Source organism: Miscanthus floridulus, chromosome 10 (assembly GCF_019320115.1).
Source record: "Miscanthus floridulus cultivar M001 chromosome 10, ASM1932011v1, whole genome shotgun sequence".
Classification (NCBI taxonomy): domain Eukaryota; kingdom Viridiplantae; phylum Streptophyta; class Magnoliopsida; order Poales; family Poaceae; genus Miscanthus; species Miscanthus floridulus.
The window spans coordinates 46011156-46025558 of NC_089589.1; the positions used below are offsets into that span (position 1 = coordinate 46011156).

At 41.5% G+C, this 14403-nt stretch overlaps 1 pseudogene; it reads right to left on the reverse strand.

Annotated features, from left to right (window-relative positions):
* Positions 1-5833: 5833 nt before the first annotated feature.
* LOC136488547 (uncharacterized) lies at positions 5834-8692 on the reverse strand (annotated as a pseudogene).
* Positions 8693-14403: the final 5711 nt, after the last annotated feature.

Below are 14403 nucleotides of genomic sequence, written 5' to 3' on the forward strand. Positions count from 1 at the left end.
CAGTAATTTTCGCGCCCTGGACTAGAGAAACCTTTAGTCCCGGTTGGTAGCTCCAACCGGGACTAAAGGGGCCCAACGGCTACCGAGGTGTGTCAGAGGCACCTCAGTGCGAGAATCTTTAGTCCCGGTTTGAGACATGAACCCGGACTAAAAGTGTGACTTTTAGTCCTGGTTTGAGACACAAACCTGGACTAAAGGTACCTTTAGTCCTGGTTTATGTCTCAAACCCGGACTAAAGGTGTCTCTAAACTGAATTTAAAAGGAAAACATATCTTATCTAAGTAAGATGTGTGGTGGTAGGTGAGATGGTAACGCGTGCAAGAGCTGAAGTGGGAGGTCGTAGTTTCGAATCTCCACAGCTGCAACTTTTTTTCACCCAATAAACACCTCTAATCCTGGTTGGAGGAACCGGGACTAAAAATCAAGACCTTAGTCCCGATTTCATAGTTCCGGTTCCAAAACCGGGATTAAAGGGGGTTGGAAACCGGGACTAGAGTCAGTTTCTCTACTAGTGACCCTATCACTACTGAGTTAATCCAAGACCCTACAGCAGTATATGGGCATCACTATATGACTACCGTTTATAGCCACCACCTGACAGTAATGCCAATTCATGGCTTGACCTAGTAGCAGCATAAGGCCACCACTATCGGCTGGTAGATTCACATGGCGGTTTTAGGGAATGTTGGATCCACTTAACCAAGGATTACTTGGTTGTCGGTTCTCCACCATGGGATCCAGCTATCACCATTCCTTCAGGGTATAAATTTTTAGACCAAAGGCTTAGACCCTGCTTATATTGAAAGCATCCTTCTGGGTATAAATCAGCCACTTACAGTGTTTTCCTCTCACAACAAATCAACGAACAATACTTTTAGCCTGGCTTTTCAGCGAAACGAACAGGGTGCTTTTGGACACACATAGATAGCCCCACAAGTAGAACTAAGGCTCCCTTATTGTTTTCCCACGTAGATCCTGTAACACTACTCATTACTTCACAATTTAGTCTGAATATGTGCTTTCTGTGGGTGGAAACCTTTTTCTAGGAAAAAAATTTCACACAAGCATTCCCTTCATAGTCAAGATAGTTCACGAGAGGTACTAAAATGTTTGTAAAGATGGAACCACGTTGGATCTCAAGTGGAGTAGGATCATGCTCCAATTGGTTGTTGGGTTTGTGTGACGTCTGAGCAATATGCAATGCCCATTGCTGCTCGCAGGCCTACTGACAATTTAGCCCCCACTACACCACAGCCTCACAACAACATCGGACGTTCTATCGGTATAAGTCCTTTTACTGTCAGGAGTCCGTTGATTTAGAGATATACCGTCAGACCAAGTTAGTCGTTGTAAGCCCTGTCGGTAAAAAGTTTTACCGACAGACTACCCTTTTACCGACAGACAATCCGATGGAGAAAAATCACCAACAGACAGTGTGTCACCATTTATGCCAACAGACCGTGCGATGTTATACAAATATTTACCGACAGATTCTCTAGGAATTTTAAAACTAATTAAAAAAATAAAATCCAACGTAGCAGAATCATTACATATTAAATATGTATTTGACTAATCGAAGATCCATCATATCACATTCATCTCCACAAATTTAGTCCCCAAATACATGGATCTTCATATGACATGCATATTCTTGCCCATTTGCACCAAGTTGCACAATTACATACATGGCAGCATATCCAATTTGCACCAAGTCATAAAACATAAATGGGAGCATACTAGATTGTTTGCAGTACACAATCACTTTGATAGACTTAGCAACCAAAAAGAGATGCATGGATCCAACAGCAGGTTCTTGCACTGCCAATGAGTCAAGTCCACAAGTTCTTCCAGAAACTCACAAAACAAAAGAAATACTTGGATCCAAATGCAGTAGTTGCGCAAAAGTTGGCATCCCATTCATTTGTAAGCAGCTAGTGGCGCCCAACGCTACCTGAAAAATAAAATTAACATCAATTTGATCATTAACTAGAAGAACTGCAGGGGATGTCCCAACCTAAATTGATTGAAAGTAGTACAATAATCAGGAACTGTAGGTCTATGTCTCAGCTATTTGCAATCTAAGGTAGCCGTGCAATGAAATTTGCTAATACTTTTAGGCATGTTGGCAGTACTGGCTTGTGCTCTTAAAAAATTACTAGCATCTCAATCTCAGCTATTTGCAATCTCAGAAAATAGCAGCATATGTACACCCAAAATATGTACAACTATTTGCAATTTCAGCTAAAATATGTACAACTATTTGCAATCTCATCAGCAGCATATCTTAGAAAATAGCAGCATATGTACCACTATGTCAGAATAGAACTTCACTGCCAGTTCAAAACACGCCATCACTGCCAGATTTTGAACTGGCACAACCATACCGGCAGTGATGAGGGTAAGATATCACTGTCGGTTCCTACAAGCCGGCAGTGTTCTTCAACTTCACTGCCGGTTCTTTACACAACCGGTAGAGTTCAGTTCCACCAACACTGCCGGTTCATAAGACCACCCGGTAGAGTTCGATTCCACAAACACTATCGGTTTGTGTTTCAATCGGCAGTGTTCTCGTAAGAATCACAGCCGGTTTGTGACAAGAACCGGCAGTGCAACACTGTCGGTTTGTGTTTCAACCGGCAATGTTCTCATAAGAATCACTGCCGGTTTGTGACAAGAACTGGCAGTGATGTATAAGCCAACGTTGCCGGTTTGTGGCTCCAGCCGGCAGTGCCATCTTGGCCATCACTGCCGGTTTGTTTCTAACCAGCAGTGATGTTTACAACAACACTGCTGGTTTGCTGCTAACCGGCAGTGATGGCACGTTCACATTTTATTGTTTTATAATTTATTTTAATTTATATTTTTTCGTGGAATCGGGTCAGGTCCATCAATATTAAACATTACAAATGTTACGGTTACAGTTCAAATGTTCTTATCAAGATCTCGATCCCTCAAAATAAAAAAGAAATGTTCTCGGACTTCACAGATTGTGCAATGCTTCTCGGACTTCTTACAATAATCTGGCGAGCCGCTCTGGGCCATACTGGTCCATGTTCTTCACGGATTGTGCAATGGAAAATACTCCATATTTTTCCAATACCTCAGCTAAGATGAATTTTGCTAGCGACGATTGCAGTGCGACGATCTCCATGTCTAACAGCCTTTCGTGGTTATATTTCTTGCGCTGTCGTTCAAAAAAGATGATATCCAAAGAGGAATTAGTAAATTATTTTGTTGAATTATTAACAGACATAAATGAAATGGGGATTATACACACCAACTTATCGGCTTCTTCTGATTTCCCACCGATGTAGAAAAGCATTGCCCACATTACATAAAACTCGCATTCATTGTTTCCCGCCGGCTGTTTTAGGTACTTCCCCTATATTTCGATAACATTGAATGGGACCCGCATCCCACCGATATGTCTTCTTCGGATACTGAGCAACATTAAAAGGAGAAATGTTAGAAAGCGGTATGTGTGATTAGAAAATAATATGTTATTATGATCATTTACTAATTCAGCACTACCACCAGTGCATCTAGATGATGAAATTGTTTTTTCTTCGATCAAATTTTTGGCAAGATTAACACAAATGAAGATGAAATGGTTGCTGCAATCATAGAATCATAATTATCAAATAATCTTAACGAAAAAAGAAGCATAAAATTAAAAGCCGAGAACACATACTCGTAGTTGTAGGCTAGAAGTATGTGGGTTTTGTTCTTCATCTTGAATTCGTCAAAAATAGCAATCAATCTCTGTTTCAGGTCTTCCACGTCACATCCATGGAGGCCTAGACATGTCTTCTCATTGACTCATAAGGGGTCCAAGAAGCCTATGTTATCCCATTTACTTTTTAGAATGCAAAATTTTGCTATACACCTATATAAAATCATGGGAAATGCTCAAAAGTTAACAATTTATGTCTTGAGAGAGTAGTTAATTGTAATATCATGCTTGTAGGGTACTTACATAGTCCACAGCGTCAACATTTGTGTATCGAGAGGGCGTTTCTGGTATAGCTGGAACAAGCACTCCCACTCGACATTGAACTTCTCTTCTTCAGGATAATGAAAAACATGTGGTGAACAGATAATAACCTCAAAACCAAAGTCCTCCATCTCTGTTGCTTGAGCCATGTAATATTCATGCAACTGGCGCATATATATTGTCAAATTTTTATACTCGTCATCGGGAACCAAAAGATTGCCCCTTTCATACTTCATTGCCGGTGTTCCCGTCCCTTGTACATCATAATAGATGTTCGCGGCCTCTTCCATGGTTAATTCGGGGTTGTCTTCTATGTACTTCTGTATCTTCCTTAAATCTTCATTGTGTATTTCATCGGCTCTTATTGTAGCGTACTGATTCTATGTTTGCCTTTCGAATTCGGACTTCAACAAACATGGAGGCAGTGAGGCACAAAAATTGAAGAAACTAACACAATCTTCCTTCGAGATGTGTGCTGTAAATTTTCTTTCCATCAAGTTTGTAACGCTGCCACTGAAAAGCCTTTTTCTTTTTTGTTGGTCCACTTTGGGAGCATTAGCGACCGAATCCAAGGACCTTTTTTGTGACTGCGAGGATGCCCTTGATCTTGTTTTGGGCTGAGGTGGAAGAGGAGGAGGAGGATAACGACGAGAATTCTATTTTCCTGGGCTGATCAAGACGGAGGAGGAGGAGGAGTCTTCTCTTGTCTCGAGGCTGATGAAGATGGAGTCGGACGAAGAGGAATAGAAGGAGACCTCTGTCTCCTCGGGGGTGATGGCAAGGGACGAGGAGGGGAGTGATCTCTGTTGGGAGATGGTGAGTGATCATCGTGGGTGGGCGAAGACTCGCAGTCGTCCTCATCATCAGAGGATAATTGGTGGTCAAGCTTAATGAAGCACTTGCGCCAGGCCACTTGAGAGCCCTTGTTATAACCAAGTTTTGGCATGTCTTCCACTATGGGGTACTCAATGTGTATCTTGTTATACTTCTTATCAAGTATCCTGTCAATGATAACGCGAGCGTACCCCTATGGAATTGGGCGGCCATTAATGGTCCTGTCTCCCGCAGGCCAGGCCTAGCTGAGTGCCACCTTGCCTTTTGTCCATTCCTGATGGATGTACAACTTGACATTGATGGGTTCAGTGATGGCATCCACCGGATGAGGCACATTCGCATCTTCTTCGTCGAGCGGGGTCGATCCGCAGCTGCTGCGACCCCTAAACTGTGGGCTAAAGGCAGTAGGAGTAGGGTTTTGTGGTACTCCTGATCCCTTGGACAGCAAAATTTGCTGGACTCATGCTTCAACAGTCGCGTCAATCCGTGCGTCCATTTTGTCTTCCATCTCTTTTAGTCGCCTCAAATACTCTGCCTCCTGATCCGCTCTACCCCTCGAGCGGCTCCGGTAAGTGTTAGATTCTTGGGGGAATGCTAGTTTTCAAGGAACAACACTAGTTCCTCTAGTGCGACCATGGTGCTCCTTGGTTCTGAGTGCTTGGGTAAGCACATCTTTCTCCCTATTAGAAGTGTGAGTCCCTTGCCTCACCTCCTCAATTACCTAGGAGATCCTCTGGATGAGTTCGCTCATGGGTTGATTTGCGGAGCTAAAGCTCCCATCCTCGGCGTGACGTACATTCACACCGACCTTGCCATGAATAGTCCATATCGTATAGTTTGGCATGAACCCCCTGGTAATCAAGTGCAATCGTAGACTCAATTTGACGAAAGTTCCTTTGATTCTTGCAATCTTTGCATGGGCAGAAGATAGGGTTCCTATTCCCAGCATGGGCTTTGGCATCGGTGATAAACAAGGCTGACGCCATGCATGTACCGCTTGTCCGTTCAAGACAGTGCATCCACTATTGACCCATCTCTGCACAAAAAAATACTGAGACAGTCATTACAAAGAATTAATAAGAAATCGAGCTTCATGAACAATAATTGTAGCTCGAATGTACCATTTTTGGAAAACATTATTGTACACTAATTATTGGAAAATTGAAATTGGTAGCCCCGGCCCTATAAATTGAAAATTGTAGTAAAAACAATTATTGCACAATATTGAAGAACAACTATTCTACTTTACTTCTAAGAACTAATTATAGCATCACATACTAACAATGATGATCTTGAACACCATGGAATAATTAGCTAGGAATTTAAATGTGTTCATAGACACCAACCGTTTGGATGATGGATTCACCACAATTTGAGCCTTGCACAGATGTCCAATTGGAAAAGTGCTCTCTAGAATGGAGAAAGAACTAGAATGAGAATCAAGCAATGTAGCCATCAAAACGAAGCTAATTAAGCAAAGGAGTGGATGTTTGTTACTAACCTTAAAGCAAAAAGATCAAGCCATTCTTCAAAATCCAATCGCTAGCTTCATGGTGAAGAGCAGCCGCAACAATGGAGGGAAGGGCCCAAACGCGCACCTCTGTTCTTGGGATGGAAGAGAGAAGGAAGAAGAGGATGGCTGTAGCCTTTTTGAGCTGTAGGCTTATCACCGTCGATTCTTGGCTATTTATCGACAGTGATAGAGCCAAATCACTGCCGGTTTGTGGCTTGAACCGGCAGTGATAAGTGGCCGCCAATACACTGCCGGTTCAAGCCACAAACCGGCAGTGATGTGGTGCTTCACTGCCGGTTTTAGCCCAGCCCCAATCATTTTCTCATTTTCAAGCTCATAACCGGCAGTGAAGGTACATCACTGCCGGTTCTCATAAATCCGGTAGTGATGTCCAAATCTGGCGTAGTGTACAGCTATTTGCATCTCAATCTTAGCTATTTGCAATCTCAGAGAACATTTTAGCTAGCCACAACATACCATTCCAACTGTGGCTAGCAGCAGCAGCAGCATATGTTTAGCTATATGTTGCAGCAGCATATGTACAGCTATATGTAGTAACTATATACCACTCCAGATGTGGCTGCTAAAATAGCAGCAGTGAGCAGACATATGTATAGGTCAAAGGAAGAGTCATAAAGGGGCTCAAAATACCTGGTGCCCTTGGAAGATCCAGATGCATTGTTGCAAGGCTTCAGCTATATAAAGTACATCAATTAGGAACACTGGACACTCATCAAAAGCAAAAAAGAAATGACGTTAGGTGTAATTTCTTACTTGCTCGTATGGCCACGCAATTAACATCATATAAGCCCCAGCCATACTCTCCATATGACCATAAGGGTGAGGTAGAACTGCATCCTTTCTTATCACATGTTCCACCATAACTTCACAAAACTGCTTTCCAAGAGGCTGATGTCCTGCCATGGTCTTCGGATTAACAGAAAGGACAGTTCCCTTAGCTACAGGGAGATCAAGCCTCAGCATAGCAAATAGTATCACTTCCTTTCCAACCAGAAGTAGATGACACATCCATGGGAATTACAGAAATGTGAGGAGCAAATATTAAATCGCAAATATAAACTTAACAAGAGGATGGAGAACATTACAAGCCCATCATGTGTAAACCGAGAGGCATTTTTATTTCTTGCTATGTTTATAGCGTTCATGCCAGCAGACACTGGTGGGGCTTCAATGTCTTGACCACAATCCTCATTATCTGCAATATTGTCATATTCTTCGCGCCGAGCATCATAATGTGCATCAACATGTTCTTCAGACCTTGGGCTCTACATCATGCAATGAAATAATAGATATCAAGAGTATGAAGATATATTTTGATTACATAAACATGGAGCCTTAAGATGTTGTATAAGAGACAAAGATATTGAAAGTACTTTACCATGTGTTGTCTTGAATTAGAACCATGTTGTGACAAAGTTTCAGCATTTTGCCTTTCTTGTGCCATCCTTTGCTCTTCCAGTTCCTCTTCCAGTTCAGCGATACATTGTTCCAAGGTTGCTTGCGCAATTTCAGAGTTTTTATGAGCCAAGACTTCTAGTTGAAGCCTTGTTGACATGTATGACTTCAACCCTGGGGTGCGAATCTCTTGGGGTGTTGGTCCTAAACCCAAAACACGGACATGGCCTTTTGGTTCCTTTTCTCCACAAACAGCAACATATGCATCTCCTTCTTGAATTGATCTGTCCTTCAACTCTAGATGAGCTTCAACATCTGCTTTAAGTTCATTCTACAAAAAAGGAATAAGTATGTTTATATATAACATTACATGTTGCTATTACTTTCCTGGAGGAAACTTACAATTGTTGACGATGCCTGCATTAAAGGTACTCCATTTTTCCTTGTATGAGTTTTGATGTAAACTTCATCTCTTCGAGGGGTGCGGCCAAGTTCTTTACCCTACAAGTTTTTTTTCCAAACATTGAAGTAATAAAAATTCCTCAAAACAATGTATTTTGAATTAGTAATGTGAGGGAAATGTTTATCTGCCAGATCATGCCTACGACAAGCATGGCTCACACTGCCTCATGTATGAAGCTGCTGCAACTTGGCACAATTTGCCTTTCCTCTTGCTGTACGAGCCTAAGATTCAAAGAATTTGGTACTTACTTCAGATTCAAGAGTCTCCCAAAAGTTCTAAAAACATATTCACATAATTTGGTACTTACTTCAGATTCAGGAGTCCTACAAAAGCGAATAAGGTAATCCCAATCAGCAGCATTTACTGTATTACCAACTCTTGCCTTGAGTTCATCATCCATCAATGATTCATCAAAAAACTTCTCTTTTAAGTCTGCCTTGTAATCCTTCCATTTCCTTGCAGCTGTATCCATGAACCATTTCATGACATCCTCATCCATGTCATAGAATGCCTAATTTGCAGGGTAACATGGGTCAGATCATGTTGTATTTGGTACAGATCATGTGCACAAAAACAAACACAAAGAAATAAACATAGCAACTTCCATAAGTACAAGAAGTAAAAATCTATTACAAATTAACAGATCATGTGCACGGAAATAAACATACAGATCATGGTGTATTTGGCTCAGTTGAGAAAGACACAATAGCTGTTATCAATTCGATATGCCACTCAGTTCAAAAAAAATCAGTGCTAAATAATTGTATTTTGCTCAGTTGAGAAAGACACAATAGCTGTTATCAATTCGACATGCCACTCAGTTCAGAAAAAAAATCAGTGCTAAATAATAGGTGCTGTACCTTTATGTCATTCCAAACTGCTAACTTCTTTTTTGGATCAACAAGCCTCCAGTCCTTACAACCAATTGATAATTTCTTTCTCACTTGACACCCAGTGACACTAGCAAGCTTCCTAGCAGTTTCTCCAACAGGCTGTCCATATTCATTTAGTGTTACTTTGATTTTAGGCATGTTGGCAGTCCTTGCAAATATGTCATTCACCTGTGTGATGCCGCTTCCATCCCTCTTCTGTTGCGTACCACTGAGCAAATCTGTAGAAATTAATTTGGAATGTGAGAAACATAACCAATCATAATATAACACTTATGCTTCTACAAAAAGCATCACTTTACTATAGCATCAAGCACATGGAACAACACGTGTAGCGAGTATTACTTTTGAAAAATAGATATATTGAGGACTGCAGTGCTAAATTTTTACCTTCGTTGTCACATAAGAAGTCTCCGGTTGGTATATAGTCAGGAGCATCAACAATCTGCTCATTTACAGTATCAATAGTACTTTTTTGTGGTCTTGGTCGCAGATTATGTAGCACCCGGTTTCAAGAACAAAACCAGATACACACCATATGTGAGGCTAGGAAGTCAAATCTCACATATAGCTACAATTAAGGGTAATATCAAATGACAATGCTTAATATATAAAGTACTTAGTATAAAGAAGAGATAACCTTAGGCACAAACAGCGGATAGACAACTCCGATCTTCGGGTGAAGACTCCACTCCACAGGGACAACTGACTGGTTGATCACAAGCCTAGCTCCTCCAACCCCTAGCAAACTGGTACCCATCCGGGATTTTTCCAAAGTATTGAAAAGTAAAGCAAACGTGACTACATCCTGTACTCAACAAGCATAACATGGGGTTCATGAGGCTCAAAAAGGTAGACACGGTTTACCGCATTTAGCATTTTTAGTAAGTCAAGATTTTAGCATTAGGTAGTATCAAATTTATGCTTAAGCCCCAGTTAACCCACATGATCATATATCAGAACCAATTGAGTCATGAAACATCATCATAGTCATCATGTATAAACAACATTATAAGTAGCCATTTATTCTGTGAGTGTTCCGGGCCGCTCGTGACCGTGAGCACGGCTGTTATAACAGTTTTCACTCTGCAGAGGTTGTGCACTTTCACTGCGAGTCGTGTTGCCCAAATACCTGGGGCCCGTCGACCCCCTAACACTCCCAAGGTGAGCAGGCAGGGTACACTACGAAGCCTTCCATAGGTCTCTCTAACATGTTAGGGCCGCTAGGTTTCCTCGGCAGGCAGATGTAGGAACCCCCCTTTCCTATGGCACAAATCCTTCGTGGCTATACACATAAGAACAGGGGCAGTCCTATATCCAACGTGGCAAGCCCCTTTTGCGCCATAAAGGTAACCTCTAAAAAGCTAGAAAAGGTCCTACTACTGAGCTAAAGTCAGAGCCATGTGACCCTCACGGTTGCACTGTTAGTCCCAGCTTTTGCCGATAGAGAAGTCCTTATGGAGGGCCGAGAGCATCATGATCGAAAGTCATTTGCTCCTTCGCCCTATAATTTAGTTGTTTAAAAGTCAATTTTACCTTTTCGTTCCATAGAACCATTATTTCATTATGTAGATCATGTATAGTTACAGTGAGTGCTAGCAAACTACCCACATGCATATAACCCATAGGAGAACAAGGAACAAGATAATCAAACACTAGGATGCCCTTACGGGTATCAAAATTAGACACATGCAAATGAGTAATTAATAAATGTGAATAGGCATCAAGGTAGATTCCATGCTATACTTGCCTTGGTTAACAACCTCCTGCTGGTCCTGCTGGTCGTCAAAGAACTCTTGGCCTCCAACATTCTCCTCACCGTCTGAACGCAACCAACACGGCAACATACAACATTCCAAAGGCATTCATGCAAAGCAAACAATCCTATAGTTAGAACAGTACGCCAGCAATATAGAAAACAAGATAAAATGTTTATGAAAAGAATCTATGTCTCGCTACGATCACGTCAACGTGAAGTTCATGAAAATCGGAGCTAAAACGCAAAAGTTATGAATTAAACGGGGTTTCCTATAGCAATTTATTTAATTAAACCTAACCATGAAATTTAAAAGTTGCAAACATGATTAACAGTGGTACTAACACGTATATTATGCAATTATGAAACTAATGCAATTTTAACGGGTCGATTCGGAGCTAAAACAAAGTTTTTATGAGCAAAACAAATCTAGTGGCATTTCTGTAATTAGTATGAACTATTTTTGAATTTAAATAAAATCAATTTTAGAATAATTAAACTGGCCGAGGACTGTGGGTTTAATTAGTCAAAATCTGGGGGTCTCTTAAGCAAAATGACCCATGAAGGGGTATTGGCCATCCTGGGCCTTTGATCACATGATGGACGGCTAGGATCACATCAGGGAGGGGAGAGGGAAGGCGACTCACCGGAGACGAAGCCAACGCGGCAGCGCTGCCATGGTTGGCGGCGAGGAGCTCACCGGCGTGAATGGATCAGGCCCTATGGGCCATGGTTCTCCAATCCAAGACCATGGGGAAGATACAGGGAAGATGGCGAGTTCACCCCGGGACAAAACACGGCCGGGGATGGCTCGCGCGGCGCTCGCCATGACCAGCAACGAGGAGGAGCTTGCCGGCGCACATGTCTAAGGCCCTAGAGGCCACGGTTTGACAAATTGATGTCACCGAGAGAGAGAGGGGAACAAGGCGAATCTCACCACGACTTCAATTGGGGCGGGGATGAACCGGAGATGATGAATGATGAACAATGGCGGCTCGCGAGCTCGCGGTCTTCCCAACTACTGTGGTTTGGTGCTACGGTCTCCAAAGAAGAAGAATACTGCAGCGGGGGGCATGATGGGGTCTAGCCCTCTTTTGTAGAGGCCGAGGACGCGGACGAGGCGCCCACAACGCGAAGTGGAGCGGCGGTTCCGCCCTGACGGCGCGCAACAGCCGCCTGGCCGAGCTGGGCCGGCCCAGGAAGGGAAGATGGGAGGGCGAGCGGCTGCGGGAAAGGAAAAAGGCCAATCGGGCCAAAAGTGAGGAAGGGAGAGAGAAAAGAAAGAAATTCCTTTTCTTTTTCCAAATAAATTTTCCAAACTCATTTTCAAAAGGTTTTTAAAACCTTTTAGCATTTGAAACAAAACCACCCATCACAGAAATAAATATGCAACAGCATGAATGCATCAACATGTTTCTATCCTTATATTTACTTTTAATTTCATAAAAAATATTATTTCCTAAATTTGAAATGCACATATAATTGCATAAATAAATCAAATTTAACTATTTTAAAATAATGCAAATTTTAGGGTATTACAATTCTATCCCCCTTAAGAAGAATCTCGTCCTCGAGATTAGTTGATCGCTTACTCGAACAGTTGCGGATAAGATTTTCTTAGATCCTCTTCTCTTTCCCATGTAGCCTCATCCTTCAATCAAAACTTATCTGCCATGCTTGGTATAACATTGAGGTCTCTTGAGTTATCATAGAACCAATTGTAGAGATGTTTAGCACCTCCTTCCTATGTCATCAACACCAACTTATCTTCGGTATGTTGAAGATTGAACTCCCAATTGATGATAGCTCAAAATGAAGATCAATCTTGACGATTACCTAAGCTTGTTGTAGATCATCCACCAAGTCACCAATCCTAGGCAAGGGATACTCATGTTTGGTAGTGACTTCTCAACAATAAGGATAACTGAGTCTTCCAAGTGAAGTGATAGAATGTATCTGATCTTCATCTTGCAACTTCTTCAATTTGGCTACCCCCCTTAATAAAGATCAACTAGGGAAAACCAGAGGGTAACTTTCATCTTCTTCTGAGTGAGGTAACTATCATCATGTTCTTCGGGTACCCCAGAGCACTACAACTTTCTTATGGAACACTTGTCCAGATTCTGCAGTTAACTTGGTTGAAAACAGTGCACAACAGAAACTGTCCTAGATCTTAGACAGCACAGCTGCATCATCTTGTGATTTTCATTACTCCTAGACCATAAAAAATATCAAGGTGATTCTTGCAGTCACAGAAAGATATTAAAGTCTACTATTGTCTAGAATTTTCCTATGATTTTTTTTGCTCATCCAAGGATAGAGGTACAAGCCAAAGAAGACAGACTGCTCTGAAAAGACATGATAAGATAGAAACGAGGAAAACCAACCCGACCATCTATTCATTACTCCTTATGACTTATGACTACAAACTAAATGAAATCATGGACAAAACCCACAATATCATTACAAACATTACAAAGATCCAAAACAAGCAAAATCATAGTGACAATTCAACAAGGCATTAAAGCTGCACAAAGCAAGCATTAACTCAACTTACGATACTATCAGTCTTCATAATGTTATGGGTAAAGATCCTAGAGCTTAACTTTAGATTACGCAAGAGGTGGTAAGAGAAGATTCTAAAAGCATAACAAAGCAAGAAGTAAAGGTGGGAACAAGACTTTAGAACAAGCAACAAGGTGAGATCAATAGCAAGGATAAGATATAGTATAGGGAAAATATCAAGGTCTATAGAACAACGATTTTTACAACAATTTCTAAACCTTAGAACGACCAGTTTCTAAGTAGGCTTGCGTCTTACAGTCAGCATTGCTCAGATACTACTTTGTAGCACCCGGTTTCAAGAACAAAACCAGATACACACCATATGTGAGGCTAGGAAGTCAAATCTCACATATAGCTACAATTAAGGGTAATATCAAATGATAATGCTTAATATATAAAGTACTTAGTATAAAGAAGAGATAACCTTAGGCACAAATAGTGGATAGACAACTCCGATCTTTGGGTGAAGACTCCACTCCATAGGGACAATTGACTGGTTGATCACAAGCCTAGCTCCTCCAACCCCTAGCAAACTGGTACCCATCTGGGATTTTTCCAAAGTATTGAAAAGTAAAGCAAACGTGAGTACATCTTGTACTCAACAAGCATAACATGCGGTTCATGAGGCTCAAAAAGGTAGACACAGTTTACCGCGTTTAGCATTTTTAGTAAGTCAAGAATTTAGCATTAGGTAGTATCAAATTTATGCTTAAGCCCCAGTTAACGCACATGATCATATATCATAACCAATTGAGTCATGAAACATCATCATAGTCATCATGTATAAACAACATTATAAGTAGCCATTTATTCTGTGAGTTTTCTGGGCCGCTCATGACCATGAGCACGGCTGTTATAATAGTTTTCACTCTACAAAGGTTGTGTACTTTCACCGCGAGTCGTGTTGCCCAAATACCCGAGGCCCGTCGACCCCCTAACACCCCCAAGGTGAGCAGGCAAGGTACACTATGA